We start from the raw sequence: 16,848 nt of genomic DNA, 5'->3' as shown, positions 1-16,848 counted from the left end.
TTTAAACTTGGATGTTCTCCCAAAAAATGACTAGAAATAACTTCTGGCGTCACTTGATCAAATGTGGTGTAGTTACATTTACCAATAAAATGCCACAAAACGCAGATAGTAGGATTCGAACCTACGCTCCAAGATGGAAACTGATTTCGAGTCAGTCGCCTTAACCACTCGGCCATATCTGCATTCACTATTTTAGCAAAATATTTCGAATCTATCAGTACCTTTTTAGAGTGGAAAATATTTAATGAAAGAATTATAGTGGCCCGTAAGAGGATCGAACTCATGACCTCCGCGTTATTAGCACGGCGCACTAACCAACTGAGCTAACAGGCCAATAAATTCTTAATATATTAATCAAAGGTTCATTCATCATCAGTTAGGTATACTCTGTGTGTCTTTAGAGAGAATGATTTAAGGTATCTACCAAGCAAGGCTATATCAGCAGCCAATTTCAATCGTCACTGTGAAGGCAATGCAAGCCAGTGATATTCATTGAGTGTTCGAGATATATTTGTAGTTTTATTGATCTGACATGATTCCCCATGGTTTGTGGTTAACTACTACTCATCATGAACTAATAGTTTCGTCATATGCTATTAATCGTGGCGGGACTCGAACCCGCAATTTTCCGCAAATGCCACAAAACGCAGATAGTAGGATTCGAACCTACGCTCCAAGATGGAAACTGATTTCGAGTCAGTCGCCTTAACCACTCGGCCATATCTGCATTCACTATTTTAGCAAAATATTTCGAATCTATCAGTACCTTTTTAGAGTGGAAAATATTTAATGAAAGAATTATAGTGGCCCGTAAGAGGATCGAACTCATGACCTCCGCGTTATTAGCACGGCGCTCTAACCAACTGAGCTCACAGGCCAATAAATTCTTAATATATTAATAAAATGTTCATTCATCATCAGTTAGGTATACTCTGTGTGTCTTTAGAGAGAATGATTTAAGGTATCTACCAAGCAAGGCTATATCAGCAGCCAATTTCAATCGTCACTGTGAAGGCAATGCAAGCCAGTGATATTCATTGAGTGTTCGAGATATATTTGTAGTTTTATTGATCTGACATGATTCCCCATGGTTTGTGGTTAACTACTACTCATCATGAACTAATAGTTTCGTCATATGCTATTAATCGTGGCGGGACTCGAACCCGCAATTTTCGGATAACTACTATCATAGAAGTCCGACGCCTTATCCATTAGGCCACACGACCTACACTTAAAGAAAGTGCTAGGATTTTGCATCTCTCATTTAACCTGCTCTTCAGTAAGGTCAAACGGAAATATTGGTGAACCAATAAATATTATTACTAGATTGTCTGAAAAATCGGGGCAGTTGTGGCCGAGTGGTTAAGGCGATAGACTTGAAATCTATTCCTCTCTGAGGGCGTAGGTTCGAACCCTACCAACTGCGGTGAATTGCCATTTGTTTCACATGCTAGTATTTTCTAGTGGAACAACTCATTTTCAATCGTTTACTAGTATCTCAAATTTACGCATGATTACAAATATTAACTGTGCAGTCATGGGTATCCTAGGTCCCGGGATCTATCTCGGAACCGTGGAGCCATGACCTGTTACTTGGCGTTTCCAGAAACGTGTCTATTTTTCAGAACCAGTGCCGAAATGCATTATGGCGGTCTTTGAGTGTAGTTTACAAACACAAAATGTAGTCAGAGACAAATTATAGGATGAAAGAATGTGTACCCATTTTGTTTACGAAGAATAGAAAAACGTCCGTACTTCCGTCCGTAAAAGATCTATAAGCAATCGTAAAATTTAAAAATGAACTCGAACGGAAAACTATTGCAATACCAATTATTAAGCCCGGTTAGCTCAGACGGTAGAGCGCGGGACTTTTAATCCTGAGGTCAAGGGTTCAAGTCCCTTATCGGGCGGCTAGTCTTTTGATTTTAGTTAGTATTGTTGGTTTTCCACCATTTATTATCAAGTTAATATCGTTTGAAATCATTCACCATTATGGGCAGAATTCATAGATGTTCATAGACGACAACACGAGTTCTCATGGTGTTTCTTTACGTTAATTCCTACGATGTAGAGAAAGTGCGAACCAAAAGGAAGTACATTCGGATATAGGTCGTGGAACATACACAAATAATGAAATGAGATAGTGAGAAAGAGTATCCCTCATTGTGAGAGTAGAAAGCCTTGATATTTGATACAACTAATTGCAATAGTAAATGTATGTCCAGTTATAGAACTCGAAAGCTGTAAATAGAGTTTGTAGTTAAGATTATTCAAAAAACATGGTTTTCAAGATTGAGACGATGTCCACAGACGGTAATCGCTGTATGTTTATACAACATGGGACGTTTGGCTATCTTCTAGGAAAAAGCTTTGCAATATAACGTCATTCCTCGAATAGGAGATTCAACATAACTCAGCCTTTGTGGCCTAATGGATAAGGCACCGGCCTCCTAAGCCGGGGATTGCGAGTTCGAGTCTCGCCAGAGGTAGCGAGCAACCGAAACTATAATTATCGAAAATCGTCGTTAAATTGGCAATTACTTGTCTTTTGTTTTACTGTTTTCAAGCAAAAATTTTCATTGGTCCAAGTGTTGGGAAATCGCTGAAATGGCATGCTTAAACTTGGAAACCTTTGCCAGTGACAATTACTTGGCAGCGGAACTTATTCTGCTGTTTTACAGGTGAACTCTGACTCTCTCATCCTTCTCTGCCGTCTTCACTGGTTCCTGGAGCAACAACGCGCTGAATTCAAGACGCTGGTCATGATGGTAAGGTGCATTCTCGGCAATGTGTACTTGTTGTCTCTCATCTACTTTTAGAAACTATCTAAACCTGGCCTACGATCACAGACCTCGACTTCGATGGACCTGACTGTTCTTACCACTCGTACGGACCATTGTTGAGAGCATGCCTTATCCAGGGTCACCCCGTTGCTTAGTTTGTCTTGTCTTGTCCAGGGCCATCACATATGCTAAAGACCTAAAGACCTTTCGTTCTTCTCTCACTGTGTACTCCCCTACTGATTTTAAACTTGGATGTTCTCCCAAAAAATGACTAGAAATAACTTCTGGCGTCACTTGATCAAATGTTGTGTAGTTACATTTACCAATAAAATGCCACAAAACGCAGATAGTAGGATTCGAACCTACGCTCCAAGATGGAAACTGATTTCGAGTCAGTCGCCTTAACCACTCGGCCATATCTGCATTCACTATTTTAGCAAAATATTTCGAATGTATCAGTACCTTTTTAGAGTGGAAAATATTTAATGAAAGAATTATAGTGGCCCGTAAGAGGATCGAACTCATGACCTCCGCGTTATTAGCACGGCGCTCTAACCAACTGAGCTAACAGGCCAATAAATTTTTAATATATTAATAAAAGGTTCATTCATCATCAGTTAGGTATACTCTGTGTGTCTTTAGAGAGAATGATTTAAGGTATCTACCAAGCAAGGCTATATCAGCAGCCAATTTCAATCGTCACTGTGAAGGCAATGCAAGCCAGTGATATTCATTGAGTGTTCGAGATATATTTGTAGTTTTATTGATCTGACATGATTCCCCATGGTTTGTGGTTAACTACTACTCATCATGAACTAATAGTTTCGTCATATGCTATTAATCGTGGCGGGACTCGAACCCGCAATTTTCGGATAACTACTTTCATAGAAGTCCGACGCCTTATCCATTAGGCCACACGACCTACACTTAAAGAAAGTGCTAGGATTTTGCATCTCTCATTTAACCTGCTCTTCAGTAAGGTCAAACGGAAATATTGGTGAACCAATAAATATTATTACTAGATTGTCTGAAAAATCGGGGCAGTTGTGGCCGAGTGGTTAAGGCGATAGACTTGAAATCTATTCCTCTCTGAGGGCGTAGGTTCGAACCCTACCAACTGCGGTGAATTGCCATTCGTTTCATATGCTAGTATTTTCTAGTGGAACAACTCATTTTCAATCGTTTACTAGTATCTCAAATTTACGCATGATTACAAATATTAACTGTGCAGTCATGGGTATCCTAGGTCCCGGGATCTATCTCGGAACCGTGGAGCCATGACCTGTTACTTGGCGTTTCCAGAAACGTGTCTATTTTTCAGAACCAGTGCCGAAATGCATTATGGCGGTCTTTGAGTGTAGTTTACAAACACAAAATGTAGTCAGAGACAAATTATAGGATGAAAGAATGTGTACCCATTTTGTTTACGAAGAATAGAAAAACGTCCGTACTTCCGTCCGTAAAAGATCTATAAGCAATCGTAAAATTTAAAAATGAACTCGAACGGAAAACTATTGCAATACCAATTATTAAGCCCGGTTAGCTCAGACGGTAGAGCGCGGGACTTTTAATCCTGAGGTCAAGGGTTCAAGTCCCTTATCGGGCGGCTAGTCTTTTGATTTTAGTTAGTATTGTTGGTTTTCCACCATTTATTATCAAGTTAATATCGTTTGAAATCATTCACCATTATGGGCAGAATTCATAGATGTTCATAGACGACAACACGAGTTCTCATGGTGTTTCTTTACGTTAATTCCTACGATGTAGAGAAAGTGCGAACCAAAAGGAAGTACATTCGGATATAGGTCGTGGAACATACACAAATAATGAAATGAGATAGTGAGAAAGAGTATCCCTCATTGTGAGAGTAGAAAGCCTTGATATTTGATACAACTAATTGCAATAGTAAATGTATGTCCAGTTATAGAACTCGAAAGCTGTAAATAGAGTTTGTAGTTAAGATTATTCAAAAAACATGGTTTTCAAGATTGAGACGATGTCCACAGACGGTAATCGCTGTATGTTTATACAACATGGGACGTTTGGCTATCTTCTAGGAAAAAGCTTTGCAATATAACGTCATTCCTCGAATAGGAGATTCTACATAACTCAGCCTTTGTGGCCTAATGGATAAGGCACCGGCCTCCTAAGCCGGGGATTGCGAGTTCGAGTCTCGCCAGAGGTAGCGAGCAACCGAAACTATAATTATCGAAAATCGTCGTTAAATTGGCAATTACTTGTCTTTTGTTTTACTGTTTTCAAGCAAAAATTTTCATTGGTCCAAGTGTTGGGAAATCGCTGAAATGGCATGCTTAAACTTGGAAACCTTTGCCAGTGACAATTACTTGGCAGCGGAACTTATTCTGCTGTTTTACAGGTGAACTCTGACTCTCTCATCCTTCTCTGCCGTCTTCACTGGTTCCTGGAGCAACAACGCGCTGAATTCAAGACGCTGGTCATGATGGTAAGGTGCATTCTCGGCAATGTGTACTTGTTGTCTCTCATCTACTTTTAGAAACTATCTAAACCTGGCCTACGATCACAGACCTCGACTTCGATGGACCTGACTGTTCTTACCACTCGTACGGACCATTGTTGAGAGCATGCCTTATCCAGGGTCACCCCGTTGCTTAGTTTGTCTTGTCTTGTCCAGGGCCATCACATATGCTAAAGACCTAAAGACCTTTCGTTCTTCTCTCACTGTGTACTCCCCTACTGATTTTAAACTTGGATGTTCTCCCAAAAAATGACTAGAAATAACTTCTGGCGTCACTTGATCAAATGTTGTGTAGTTACATTTACCAATAAAATGCCACAAAACGCAGATAGTAGGATTCGAACCTACGCTACAAGATGGAAACTGATTTCGAGTCAGTCGCCTTAACCACTCGGCCATATCTGCATTCACTATTTTAGCAAAATATTTCGAATGTATCAGTACCTTTTTAGAGTGGAAAATATTTAATGAAAGAATTATAGTGGCCCGTAAGAGGATCGAACTCATGACCTCCGCGTTATTAGCACGGCGCTCTAACCAACTGAGCTAACAGGCCAATAAATTTTTAATATATTAATAAAAGGTTCATTCATCATCAGTTAGGTATACTCTGTGTGTCTTTAGAGAGAATGATTTAAGGTATCTACCAAGCAAGGCTATATCAGCAGCCAATTTCAATCGTCACTGTGAAGGCAATGCAAGCCAGTGATATTCATTGAGTGTTCGAGATATATTTGTAGTTTTATTGATCTGACATGATTCCCCATGGTTTGTGGTTAACTACTACTCATCATGAACTAATAGTTTCGTCATATGCTATTAATCGTGGCGGGACTCGAACCCGCAATTTTCGGATAACTACTTTCATAGAAGTCCGACGCCTTATCCATTAGGCCACACGACCTACACTTAAAGAAAGTGCTAGGATTTTGCATCTCTCATTTAACCTGCTCTTCAGTAAGGTCAAACGGAAATATTGGTGAACCAATAAATATTATTACTAGATTGTCTGAAAAATCGGGGCAGTTGTGGCCGAGTGGTTAAGGCGATAGACTTGAAATCTATTCCTCTCTGAGGGCGTAGGTTCGAACCCTACCAACTGCGGTGAGTTGCCATTTGTTTCACATGCTAGTATTTTCTAGTGGAACAACTCATTTTCAATCGTTTACTAGTATCTCAAATTTACGCATGATTACAAATATTAACTGTGCAGTCATGGGTATCCTAGGTCCCGGGATCTATCTCGGAACCGTGGAGCCATGACCTGTTACTTGGCGTTTCCAGAAACGTGTCTATTTTTCAGAACCAGTGCCGAAATGCATTATGGCGGTCTTTGAGTGTAGTTTACAAACACAAAATGTAGTCAGAGACAAATTATAGGATGAAAGAATGTGTACCCATTTTGTTTACGAAGAATAGAAAAACGTCCGTACTTCCGTCCGTAAAAGATCTATAAGCAATCGTAAAATTTAAAAATGAACTCGAACGGAAAACTATTGCAATACCAATTATTAAGCCCGGTTAGCTCAGACGGTAGAGCGCGGGACTTTTAATCCTGAGGTCAAGGGTTCAAGTCCCTTATCGGGCGGCTAGTCTTTTGATTTTAGTTAGTATTGTTGGTTTTCCACCATTTATTATCAAGTTAATATCGTTTGAAATCATTCACCATTATGGGCAGAATTCATAGATGTTCATAGACGACAACACGAGTTCTCATGGTGTTTCTTTACGTTAATTCCTACGATGTAGAGAAAGTGCGAACCAAAAGGAAGTACATTCGGATATAGGTCGTGGAACATACACAAATAATGAAATGAGATAGTGAGAAAGAGTATCCCTCATTGTGAGAGTAGAAAGCCTTGATATTTGATACAACTAATTGCAATAGTAAATGTATGTCCAGTTATAGAACTCGAAAGCTGTAAATAGAGTTTGTAGTTAAGATTATTCAAAAAACATGGTTTTCAAGATTGAGACGATGTCCACAGACGGTAATCGCTGTATGTTTATACAACATGGGACGTTTGGCTATCTTCTAGGAAAAAGCTTTGCAATATAACGTCATTCCTCGAATAGGAGATTCTACATAACTCAGCCTTTGTGGCCTAATGGATAAGGCACCGGCCTCCTAAGCCGGGGATTGCGAGTTCGAGTCTCGCCAGAGGTAGCGAGCAACCGAAACTATAATTATCGAAAATCGTCGTTATATGGCAATTACTTGTCTTTTGTTTTACTGTTTTAAAGCAAAAATTTTCATTGGTCCAAGTGTTGGGAAATCGCTGAAATGGCATGCTTAAACTTGGAAACCTTTGCCAGTGACAATTACTTGGCAGCGGAACTTATTCTGCTGTTTTACAAGTGAACTCTGACTCTCTCATCCTTCTCTGCCGTCTTCACTGGTTCCTGGAGCAACAACGCGCTGAATTCAAGACGCTGGTCATGATGGTAAGGTGCATTCTCGGCAATGTGTACTTGTTGTCTCTCATCTACTTTTAGAAACTATCTAAACCTGGCCTACGATCACAGACCTCGACTTCGATGGACCTGACTGTTCTTACCACTCGTACGGACCATTGTTGAGAGCATGCCTTATCCAGGGTCACCCCGTTGCTTAGTTTGTCTTGTCTTGTCCAGGGCCATCACATATGCTAAAGACCTAAAGACCTTTCGTTCTTCTCTCACTGTGTACTCCCCTACTGATTTTAAACTTGGATGTTCTCCCAAAAAATGACTAGAAATAACTTCTGGCGTCACTTGATCAAATGTTGTGTAGTTACATTTACCAATAAAATGCCACAAAACGCAGATAGTAGGATTCGAACCTACGCTCCAAGATGGAAACTGATTTCGAGTCAGTCGCCTTAACCACTCGGCCATATCTGCATTCACTATTTTAGCAAAATATTTCAAATCTATCAGTACCTTTTTAGAGTGGAAAATATTTAATGAAAGAATTATAGTGGCCCGTAAGAGGATCGAACTCATGACCTCCGCGTTATTAGCACGGCGCTCTAACCAACTGAGCTAACAGGCCAATAAATTCTTAATATATTAATAAAAGGTTCATTCATCATCAGTTAGGTATACTCTGTGTGTCTTTAGAGAGAATGATTTAAGGTATCTACCAAGCAAGGCTATATCAGCAGCCAATTTCAATCGTCACTGTGAAGGCAATGCAAGCCAGTGATATTCATTGAGTGTTCGAGATATATTTGTAGTTTTATTGATCTGACATGATTCCCCATGGTTTGTGGTTAACTACTACTCATCATGAACTAATAGTTTCGTCATATGCTATTAATCGTGGCGGGACTCGAACCCGCAATTTTCGGATAACTACTTTCCAGTGGCTCCTATCTTTTGTAAAAGGTAAGTTAAGATAAGCTAAGATAAGATATTTTTGGTATCTTTTTGGTATCTTTTATCTTGTGTAAAATTCAGTTAAAATAAAGTATTTTTAACTTTAGGGTATGAAAATAATGGTATTATTTGGCCCTAAAAGATAAGATACTTGAGATCCCATCTAGCGGTAAAAAAAATGATTTACTTTGAGGGATAAAATTTTTAAGGCCAAGGCCTGACCCTGACAGCTGACTCATCAGGACGTAGCAGACTACTTTCAGCCATGCTTTCAGCGAAATGCTTTCAGCGCCCGGCCAAAGTATTGGATGAGTTGGGGACTTATTTAAAAGAACCCATCGTAGCTATGGAAGTTCCAGTGAATTCAATGGATCCCGACGGTGACCTTTGCGTCACTAAGCCCCTCGAGTATTGGAAATCTAATCAGTGTCGTTTTCGAATACTAAGCGAAATCGGCAGAGATGTTGTTAGCGCTGCAGCATCATCAGGATCTGTTGAACGAGCTTTCAGTGTGGCTTCGGATATTTTAACAGCAAAACGCGCAGCCATGAAACCAGAACTTTTCGTCAACTTGATGCTTATCAAGTGCAACGCAGGGCTTAAAGTTGGTTTACGTGATGCTGTCATTGCTGTGTAAACTAAAAGTAAGGCTTGTCATGCAATACAATGCAGAAATTCAACAATTTATCAACTCAAATGTTCTTTTTCCTTTTTTTTTACTAAAAAATAACTTATATCTTATCTTAACTTATCTTATCTTTTTCCCACCATAAAAATTCGGAAATAACTTATCTTTACTTTTTTTTCAGATAATATCTTGTATCTTAGAATTTTTTTTCGGTATTTCTGAATAACTTAACTTAAATTTTTTTTCGGGCAATTTTTTTTTAGTATCTTTAACTCTAGGGTAAAAAAAAAAGATAGGAGCCACTGCTACTTTCATAGAAGTCCGACGCCTTATCCATTAGGCCACACGACCTACGCTTAAAGAAAGTGCTTGGATTTTGCATCTCTCATTTAACCTGCTCTTCAGTAAGGTCAAACGGAAATATTGGTGAACCAATAAATATTATTACTAGATTGTCTAAAAATTCGGGGCAGTTGTGGCCGAGTGGTTAAGGCGATAGACTTGAAATCTATTCCTCTCTGAGGGCGTAGGTTCGAACCCTACCAACTGCGGTGAATTGCCATTTGTTTCACATGCTAGTATTTTCTAGTGGAACAACTCATTTTCAATCGTTTACTAGTATCTCAAATTTACGCATGATTACAAATATTAACTGTGCAGTCATGGGTATCCTAGGTCCCGGGATCTATCTCGGAACCGTGGAGCCATGACCTGTTACTTGGCGTTTCCAGAAACGTGTCTATTTTTCAGAACCAGTGCCGAAATGCATTATGGCGGTCTTTGAGTGTAGTTTACAAACACAAAATGTAGTCAGAGACAAATTATAGGATGAAAGAATGTGTACCCATTTTGTTTACGAAGAATAGAAAAACGTCCGTACTTCCGTCCGTAAAAGATCTATAAGCAATCGTAAAATTTAAAAATGAACTCGAACGGAAAACTATTGCAATACCAATTATTAAGCCCGGTTAGCTCAGACGGTAGAGCGCGGGACTTTTAATCCTGAGGTCAAGGGTTCAAGTCCCTTATCGGGCGGCTAGTCTTTTGATTTTAGTTAGTATTGTTGGTTTTCCACCATTTATTATCAAGTTAATATCGTTTGAAATCATTCACCATTATGGGCAGAATTCATAGATGTTCATAGACGACAACACGAGTTCTCATGGTGTTTCTTTACGTTAATTCCTACGATGTAGAGAAAGTGCGAACCAAAAGGAAGTACATTCGGATATAGGTCGTGGAACATACACAAATAATGAAATGAGATAGTGAGAAAGAGTATCCCTCATTGTGAGAGTAGAAAGCCTTGATATTTGATACAACTAATTGCAATAGTAAATGTATGTCCAGTTATAGAACTCGAAAGCTGTAAATAGAGTTTGTAGTTAAGATTATTCAAAAAACATGGTTTTCAAGATTGAGACGATGTCCACAGACGGTAATCGCTGTATGTTTATATAACATGGGACGTTTGGCTATCTTCTAGGAAAAAGCTTTGCAATATAACGTCATTCCTCGAATAGGAGATTCAACATAACTCAGCCTTTGTGGCCTAATGGATAAGGCACCGGCCTCCTAAGCCGGGGATTGCGAGTTCGAGTCTCGCCAGAGGTAGCGAGCAACCGAAACTATAATTATCGAAAATCGTCGTTAAATTGGCAATTACTTGTCTTTTGTTTTACTGTTTTCAAGCAAAAATTTTCATTGGTCCAAGTGTTGGGAAATCGCTGAAATGGCATGCTTAAACTTGGAAACCTTTGCCAGTGACAATTACTTGGCAGCGGAACTTATTCTGCTGTTTTACAGGTGAACTCTGACTCTCTCATCCTTCTCTGCCGTCTTCACTGGTTCCTGGAGCAACAACGCGCTGAATTCAAGACGCTGGTCATGATGGTAAGGTGCATTCTCGGCAATGTGTACTTGTTGTCTCTCATCTACTTTTAGAAACTATCTAAACCTGGCCTACGATCACAGACCTCGACTTCGATGGACCTGACTGTTCTTACCACTCGTACGGACCATTGTTGAGAGCATGCCTTATCCAGGGTCACCCCGTTGCTTAGTTTGTCTTGTCTTGTCCAGGGCCATCACATATGCTAAAGACCTAAAGACCTTTCGTTCTTCTCTCACTGTGTACTCCCCTACTGATTTTAAACTTGGATGTTCTCCCAAAAAATGACTAGAAATAACTTCTGGCGTCACTTGATCAAATGTTGTGTAGTTACATTTACCAATAAAATGCCACAAAACGCAGATAGTAGGATTCGAACCTACGCTCCAAGATGGAAACTGATTTCGAGTCAGTCGCCTTAACCACTCGGCCATATCTGCATTCACTATTTTAGCAAAATATTTCGAATGTATCAGTACCTTTTTAGAGTGGAAAATATTTAATGAAAGAATTATAGTGGCCCGTAAGAGGATCGAACTCATGACCTCCGCGTTATTAGCACGGCGCTCTAACCAACTGAGCTAACAGGCCAATAAATTCTTAATATATTAATAAAAGGTTCATTCATCATCAGTTAGGTATACTCTGTGTGTCTTTAGAGAGAATGATTTAAGGTATCTACCAAGCAAGGCTATATCAGCAGCCAATTTCAATCGTCACTGTGAAGGCAATGCAAGCCAGTGATATTCATTGAGTGTTCGAGATATATTTGTAGTTTTATTGATCTGACATGATTCCCCATGGTTTGTGGTTAACTACTACTCATCATGAACTAATAGTTTCGTCATATGCTATTAATCGTGGCGGGACTCGAACCCGCAATTTTCGGATAACTACTTTCATAGAAGTCCGACGCCTTATCCATTAGGCCACACGACCTACACTTAAAGAAAGTGTTAGGATTTTGCATCTCTCATTTAACCTGCTCTTCAGTAAGGTCAAACGGAAATATTGGTGAACCAATAAATATTATTACTAGATTGTCTGAAAAATCGGGGCAGTTGTGGCCGAGTGGTTAAGGCGATAGACTTGAAATCTATTCCTCTCTGAGGGCGTAGGTTCGAACCCTACCAACTGCGGTGAATTGCCATTTGTTTCACATGCTAGTATTTTCTAGTGGAACAACTCATTTTCAATCGTTTACTAGTATCTCAAATTTACGCATGATTACAAATATTAACTGTGCAGTCATGGGTATCCTAGGTCCCGGGATCTATCTCGGAACCGTGGAGCCATGACCTGTTACTTGGCGTTTCCAGAAACGTGTCTATTTTTCAGAACCAGTGCCGAAATGCATTATGGCGGTCTTTGAGTGTAGTTTACAAACACAAAATGTAGTCAGAGACAAATTATAGGATGAAAGAATGTGTACCCATTTTGTTTACGAAGAATAGAAAAACGTCCGTACTTCCGTCCGTAAAAGATCTATAAGCAATCGTAAAATTTAAAAATGAACTCGAACGGAAAACTATTGCAATACCAATTATTAAGCCCGGTTAGCTCAGACGGTAGAGCGCGGGACTTTTAATCCTGAGGTCAAGGGTTCAAGTCCCTTATCGGGCGGCTAGTCTTCTGATTTTAGTTAGTATTGTTGGTTTTCCACCATTTATTATCAAGTTAATATCGTTTGAAATCATTCACCATTATGGGCAGAATTCATAGATGTTCATAGACGACAACACGAGTTCTCATGGTGTTTCTTTACGTTAATTCCTACGATGTAGAGAAAGTGCGAACCAAAAGGAAGTACATTCGGATATAGGTCGTGGAACATACACAAATAATGAAATGAGATAGTGAGAAAGAGTATCCCTCATTGCGAGAGTAGAAAGCCTTGATATTTGATACAACTAATTGCAATAGTAAATGTATGTCCAGTTATAGAACTCGAAAGCTGTAAATAGAGTTTGTAGTTAAGATTATTCAAAAAACATGGTTTTCAAGATTGAGACGATGTCCACAGACGGTAATCGCTGTATGTTTATATAACATGGGACGTTTGGCTATCTTCTAGGAAAAAGCTTTGCAATATAACGTCATTCCTCGAATAGGAGATTCAACATAACTCAGCCTTTGTGGCCTAATGGATAAGGCACCGGCCTCCTAAGCCGGGGATTGCGAGTTCGAGTCTCGCCAGAGGTAGCGAGCAACCGAAACTATAATTATCGAAAATCGTCGTTATATGGCAATTACTTGTCTTTTGTTTTACTGTTTTCAAGCAAAAATTTTCATTGGTCCAAGTGTTGGGAAATCGCTGAAATGGCATGCTTAAACTTGGAAACCTTTGCCAGTGACAATTACTTGGCAGCGGAACTTATTCTGCTGTTTTACAGGTGAACTCTGACTCTCTCATCCTTCTCTGCCGTCTTCACTGGTTCCTGGAGCAACAACGCGCTGAATTCAAGACGCTGGTCATGATGGTAAGGTGCATTCTCGGCAATGTGTACTTGTTGTCTCTCATCTACTTTTAGAAACTATCTAAACCTGGCCTACGATCACAGACCTCGACTTCGATGGACCTGACTGTTCTTACCACTCGTACGGACCATTGTTGAGAGCATGCCTTATCCAGGGTCACCCCGTTGCTTAGTTTGTCTTGTCTTGTCCAGGGCCATCACATATGCTAAAGACCTAAAGACCTTTCGTTCTTCTCTCACTGTGTACTCCCCTACTGATTTTAAACTTGGATGTTCTCCCAAAAAATGACTAGAAATAACTTCTGGCGTCACTTGATCAAATGTTGTGTAGTTACATTTACCAATAAAATGCCACAAAACGCAGATAGTAGGATTCGAACCTACGCTCCAAGATGGAAACTGATTTCGAGTCAGTCGCCTTAACCACTCGGCCATATCTGCATTCACTATTTTAGCAAAATATTTCGAATGTATCAGTACCTTTTTAGAGTGGAAAATATTTAATGAAAGAATTATAGTGGCCCGTAAGAGGATCGAACTCATGACCTCCGCGTTATTAGCACGGCGCTCTAACCAACTGAGCTAACAGGCCAATAAATTCTTAATATATTAATAAAAGGTTCATTCATCATCAGTTAGGTATACTCTGTGTGTCTTTAGAGAGAATGATTTAAGGTATCTACCAAGCAAGGCTATATCAGCAGCCAATTTCAATCGTCACTGTGAAGGCAATGCAAGCCAGTGATATTCATTGAGTGTTCGAGATATATTTGTAGTTTTATTGATCTGACATGATTCCCCATGGTTTGTGGTTAACTACTACTCATCATGAACTAATAGTTTCGTCATATGCTATTAATCGTGGCGGGACTCGAACCCGCAATTTTCGGATAACTACTTTCATAGAAGTCCGACGCCTTATCCATTAGGCCACACGACCTACACTTAAAGAAAGTGCTAGGATTTTGCATCTCTCAATTAACCTGCTCTTCAGTAAGGTCAAACGGAAATATTGGTGAACCAATAAATATTATTACTAGATTGTCTGAAAAATCGGGGCAGTTGTGGCCGAGTGGTTAAGGCGATAGACTTGAAATCTATTCCTCTCTGAGGGCGTAGGTTCGAACCCTACCAACTGCGGTGAATTGCCATTTGTTTCACATGCTAGTATTTTCTAGTGGAACAACTCATTTTCAATCGTTTACTAGTATCTCAAATTTACGCATGATTACAAATATTAACTGTGCAGTCATGGGTATCCTAGGTCCCGGGATCTATCTCGGAACCGTGGAGCCATGACCTGTTACTTGGCGTTTCCAGAAACGTGTCTATTTTTCAGAACCAGTGCCGAAATGCATTATGGCGGTCTTTGAGTGTAGTTTACAAACACAAAATGTAGTCAGAGACAAATTATAGGATGAAAGAATGTGTACCCATTTTGTTTACGAAGAATAGAAAAACGTCCGTACTTCCGTCCGTAAAAGATCTATAAGCAATCGTAAAATTTAAAAATGAACTCGAACGGAAAACTATTGCAATACCAATTATTAAGCCCGGTTAGCTCAGACGGTAGAGCGCGGGACTTTTAATCCTGAGGTCAAGGGTTCAAGTCCCTTATCGGGCGGCTAGTCTTCTGATTTAAGTTAGTATTGTTGGTTTTCCACCATTTATTATCAAGTTAATATCGTTTGAAATCATTCACCATTATGGGCAGAATTCATAGATGTTCATAGACGACAACACGAGTTCTCATGGTGTTTCTTTACGTTAATTCCTACGATGTAGAGAAAGTGCGAACCAAAAGGAAGTACATTCGGATATAGGTCGTGGAACATACACAAATAATGAAATGAGATAGTGAGAAAGAGTATCCCTCATTGCGAGAGTAGAAAGCCTTGATATTTGATACAACTAATTGCAATAGTAAATGTATGTCCAGTTATAGAACTCGAAAGCTGTAAATAGAGTTTGTAGTTAAGATTATTCAAAAAACATGGTTTTCAAGATTGAGACGATGTCCACAGACGGTAATCGCTGTATGTTTATATAACATGGGACGTTTGGCTATCTTCTAGGAAAAAGCTTTGCAATATAACGTCATTCCTCGAATAGGAGATTCAACATAACTCAGCCTTTGTGGCCTAATGGATAAGGCACCGGCCTCCTAAGCCGGGGATTGCGAGTTCGAGTCTCGCCAGAGGTAGCGAGCAACCGAAACTATAATTATCGAAAATCGTCGTTAAATTGGCAATTACTTGTCTTTTGTTTTACTGTTTTCAAGCAAAAATTTTCATTGGTCCAAGTGTTGGGAAATCGCTGAAATGGCATGCTTAAACTTGGAAACCTTTGCCAGTGACAATTACTTGGCAGCGGAACTTATTCTGCTGTTTTACAGGTGAACTCTGACTCTCTCATCCTTCTCTGCCGTCTTCACTGGTTCCTGGAGCAACAACGCGCTGAATTCAAGACGCTGGTCATGATGGTAAGGTGCATTCTCGGCAATGTGTACTTGTTGTCTCTCATCTACTTTTAGAAACTATCTAAACCTGGCCTACGATCACAGACCTCGACTTCGATGGACCTGACTGTTCTTACCACTCGTACGGACCATTGTTGAGAGCATGCCTTATCCAGGGTCACCCCGTTGCTTAGTTTGTCTTGTCTTGTCCAGGGCCATCACATATGCTAAAGACCTAAAGACCTTTCGTTCTTCTCTCACTGTGTACTCCCCTACTGATTTTAAACTTGGATGTTCTCCCAAAAAATGACTAGAAATAACTTCTGGCGTCACTTGATCAAATGTTGTGTAGTTACATTTACCAATAAAATGCCACAAAACGCAGATAGTAGGATTCGAACCTACGCTCCAAGATGGAAACTGATTTCGAGTCAGTCGCCTTAACCACTCGGCCATATCTGCATTCACTATTTTAGCAAAATATTTCGAATGTATCAGTACCTTTTTAGAGTGGAAAATATTTAATGAAAGAATTATAGTGGCCCGTAAGAGGATCGAACTCATGACCTCCGCGTTATTAGCACGGCGCTCTAACCAACTGAGCTAACAGGCCAATTTATTTTTAATATATTAATAAAAGGTTCATTCATCATCAGTTAGGTATACTCTGTGTGTCTTTAGAGAGAATGATTTAAGGTATCTACCAAGCAAGGCTATATCAGCAGCCAATTTCAATCGTCACTGTGAAGGCAAT

General features: G+C 39.7%; 37 non-coding genes across 37 annotated transcripts; 18 read left to right on the top strand and 19 right to left on the bottom strand.

Moving 5' to 3' along the window:
• Positions 1-100: 100 nt before the first annotated feature.
• Trnas-cga lies at positions 101-182 on the bottom strand. The gene has a single exon. It is a non-coding gene; the product is annotated as a tRNA-Ser (tRNA).
• A 463-nt stretch (positions 183-645) lies between these two features.
• On the bottom strand, positions 646-727 carry Trnas-cga. Its single transcript has one exon. It is a non-coding gene; the product is annotated as a tRNA-Ser (tRNA).
• A 415-nt stretch (positions 728-1,142) lies between these two features.
• Positions 1,143-1,226, bottom strand: Trnar-ucu. The gene is given in 2 exon segments: positions 1,143-1,178; positions 1,190-1,226. It is a non-coding gene; the product is annotated as a tRNA-Arg (tRNA).
• Positions 1,227-1,344: 118 nt separating this feature from the next.
• Trnas-uga lies at positions 1,345-1,426 on the top strand. Its single transcript has one exon. It is a non-coding gene; the product is annotated as a tRNA-Ser (tRNA).
• Positions 1,427-1,837: 411 nt separating this feature from the next.
• Trnak-uuu lies at positions 1,838-1,910 on the top strand. The gene has a single exon. It is a non-coding gene; the product is annotated as a tRNA-Lys (tRNA).
• A 506-nt stretch (positions 1,911-2,416) lies between these two features.
• On the top strand, positions 2,417-2,489 carry Trnar-ccu. Its single transcript has one exon. It is a non-coding gene; the product is annotated as a tRNA-Arg (tRNA).
• Positions 2,490-3,124: 635 nt separating this feature from the next.
• Positions 3,125-3,206, bottom strand: Trnas-cga. Its single transcript has one exon. It is a non-coding gene; the product is annotated as a tRNA-Ser (tRNA).
• Positions 3,207-3,283: 77 nt separating this feature from the next.
• Trnai-aau lies at positions 3,284-3,357 on the bottom strand. The gene has a single exon. It is a non-coding gene; the product is annotated as a tRNA-Ile (tRNA).
• A 264-nt stretch (positions 3,358-3,621) lies between these two features.
• Positions 3,622-3,705, bottom strand: Trnar-ucu. Its single transcript is given in 2 exon segments — positions 3,622-3,657; positions 3,669-3,705. It is a non-coding gene; the product is annotated as a tRNA-Arg (tRNA).
• A 118-nt stretch (positions 3,706-3,823) lies between these two features.
• Trnas-uga lies at positions 3,824-3,905 on the top strand. Its single transcript has one exon. It is a non-coding gene; the product is annotated as a tRNA-Ser (tRNA).
• A 411-nt stretch (positions 3,906-4,316) lies between these two features.
• On the top strand, positions 4,317-4,389 carry Trnak-uuu. Its single transcript has one exon. It is a non-coding gene; the product is annotated as a tRNA-Lys (tRNA).
• Positions 4,390-4,895: 506 nt separating this feature from the next.
• Trnar-ccu lies at positions 4,896-4,968 on the top strand. The gene has a single exon. It is a non-coding gene; the product is annotated as a tRNA-Arg (tRNA).
• Positions 4,969-5,603: 635 nt separating this feature from the next.
• Trnas-cga lies at positions 5,604-5,685 on the bottom strand. The gene has a single exon. It is a non-coding gene; the product is annotated as a tRNA-Ser (tRNA).
• A 77-nt stretch (positions 5,686-5,762) lies between these two features.
• On the bottom strand, positions 5,763-5,836 carry Trnai-aau. Its single transcript has one exon. It is a non-coding gene; the product is annotated as a tRNA-Ile (tRNA).
• A 264-nt stretch (positions 5,837-6,100) lies between these two features.
• Trnar-ucu lies at positions 6,101-6,184 on the bottom strand. Its single transcript is given in 2 exon segments — positions 6,101-6,136; positions 6,148-6,184. It is a non-coding gene; the product is annotated as a tRNA-Arg (tRNA).
• Positions 6,185-6,302: 118 nt separating this feature from the next.
• On the top strand, positions 6,303-6,384 carry Trnas-uga. Its single transcript has one exon. It is a non-coding gene; the product is annotated as a tRNA-Ser (tRNA).
• A 411-nt stretch (positions 6,385-6,795) lies between these two features.
• On the top strand, positions 6,796-6,868 carry Trnak-uuu. Its single transcript has one exon. It is a non-coding gene; the product is annotated as a tRNA-Lys (tRNA).
• Positions 6,869-7,374: 506 nt separating this feature from the next.
• Positions 7,375-7,447, top strand: Trnar-ccu. The gene has a single exon. It is a non-coding gene; the product is annotated as a tRNA-Arg (tRNA).
• A 634-nt stretch (positions 7,448-8,081) lies between these two features.
• Positions 8,082-8,163, bottom strand: Trnas-cga. The gene has a single exon. It is a non-coding gene; the product is annotated as a tRNA-Ser (tRNA).
• Positions 8,164-8,240: 77 nt separating this feature from the next.
• Positions 8,241-8,314, bottom strand: Trnai-aau. Its single transcript has one exon. It is a non-coding gene; the product is annotated as a tRNA-Ile (tRNA).
• A 1,423-nt stretch (positions 8,315-9,737) lies between these two features.
• Trnas-uga lies at positions 9,738-9,819 on the top strand. Its single transcript has one exon. It is a non-coding gene; the product is annotated as a tRNA-Ser (tRNA).
• Positions 9,820-10,230: 411 nt separating this feature from the next.
• Positions 10,231-10,303, top strand: Trnak-uuu. The gene has a single exon. It is a non-coding gene; the product is annotated as a tRNA-Lys (tRNA).
• A 506-nt stretch (positions 10,304-10,809) lies between these two features.
• Positions 10,810-10,882, top strand: Trnar-ccu. The gene has a single exon. It is a non-coding gene; the product is annotated as a tRNA-Arg (tRNA).
• A 635-nt stretch (positions 10,883-11,517) lies between these two features.
• On the bottom strand, positions 11,518-11,599 carry Trnas-cga. Its single transcript has one exon. It is a non-coding gene; the product is annotated as a tRNA-Ser (tRNA).
• Positions 11,600-11,676: 77 nt separating this feature from the next.
• Positions 11,677-11,750, bottom strand: Trnai-aau. The gene has a single exon. It is a non-coding gene; the product is annotated as a tRNA-Ile (tRNA).
• A 264-nt stretch (positions 11,751-12,014) lies between these two features.
• Positions 12,015-12,098, bottom strand: Trnar-ucu. The gene is given in 2 exon segments: positions 12,015-12,050; positions 12,062-12,098. It is a non-coding gene; the product is annotated as a tRNA-Arg (tRNA).
• Positions 12,099-12,216: 118 nt separating this feature from the next.
• Trnas-uga lies at positions 12,217-12,298 on the top strand. Its single transcript has one exon. It is a non-coding gene; the product is annotated as a tRNA-Ser (tRNA).
• A 411-nt stretch (positions 12,299-12,709) lies between these two features.
• Trnak-uuu lies at positions 12,710-12,782 on the top strand. The gene has a single exon. It is a non-coding gene; the product is annotated as a tRNA-Lys (tRNA).
• A 506-nt stretch (positions 12,783-13,288) lies between these two features.
• On the top strand, positions 13,289-13,361 carry Trnar-ccu. The gene has a single exon. It is a non-coding gene; the product is annotated as a tRNA-Arg (tRNA).
• A 634-nt stretch (positions 13,362-13,995) lies between these two features.
• Positions 13,996-14,077, bottom strand: Trnas-cga. The gene has a single exon. It is a non-coding gene; the product is annotated as a tRNA-Ser (tRNA).
• Positions 14,078-14,154: 77 nt separating this feature from the next.
• Trnai-aau lies at positions 14,155-14,228 on the bottom strand. The gene has a single exon. It is a non-coding gene; the product is annotated as a tRNA-Ile (tRNA).
• Positions 14,229-14,492: 264 nt separating this feature from the next.
• Positions 14,493-14,576, bottom strand: Trnar-ucu. The gene is given in 2 exon segments: positions 14,493-14,528; positions 14,540-14,576. It is a non-coding gene; the product is annotated as a tRNA-Arg (tRNA).
• A 118-nt stretch (positions 14,577-14,694) lies between these two features.
• Positions 14,695-14,776, top strand: Trnas-uga. Its single transcript has one exon. It is a non-coding gene; the product is annotated as a tRNA-Ser (tRNA).
• Positions 14,777-15,187: 411 nt separating this feature from the next.
• Positions 15,188-15,260, top strand: Trnak-uuu. The gene has a single exon. It is a non-coding gene; the product is annotated as a tRNA-Lys (tRNA).
• A 506-nt stretch (positions 15,261-15,766) lies between these two features.
• Trnar-ccu lies at positions 15,767-15,839 on the top strand. Its single transcript has one exon. It is a non-coding gene; the product is annotated as a tRNA-Arg (tRNA).
• Positions 15,840-16,474: 635 nt separating this feature from the next.
• Positions 16,475-16,556, bottom strand: Trnas-cga. Its single transcript has one exon. It is a non-coding gene; the product is annotated as a tRNA-Ser (tRNA).
• Positions 16,557-16,633: 77 nt separating this feature from the next.
• On the bottom strand, positions 16,634-16,707 carry Trnai-aau. Its single transcript has one exon. It is a non-coding gene; the product is annotated as a tRNA-Ile (tRNA).
• Between the last annotated feature and the right edge of the window lie 141 nt (positions 16,708-16,848).

Source organism: Daphnia pulex, chromosome 2, assembly GCF_021134715.1.
Source record: "Daphnia pulex isolate KAP4 chromosome 2, ASM2113471v1".
In the NCBI taxonomy this organism is placed as follows: Eukaryota; Metazoa; Arthropoda; class Branchiopoda; order Diplostraca; family Daphniidae; genus Daphnia; species Daphnia pulex.
This window is presented reverse-complemented; position numbering and strand designations above follow the sequence as displayed.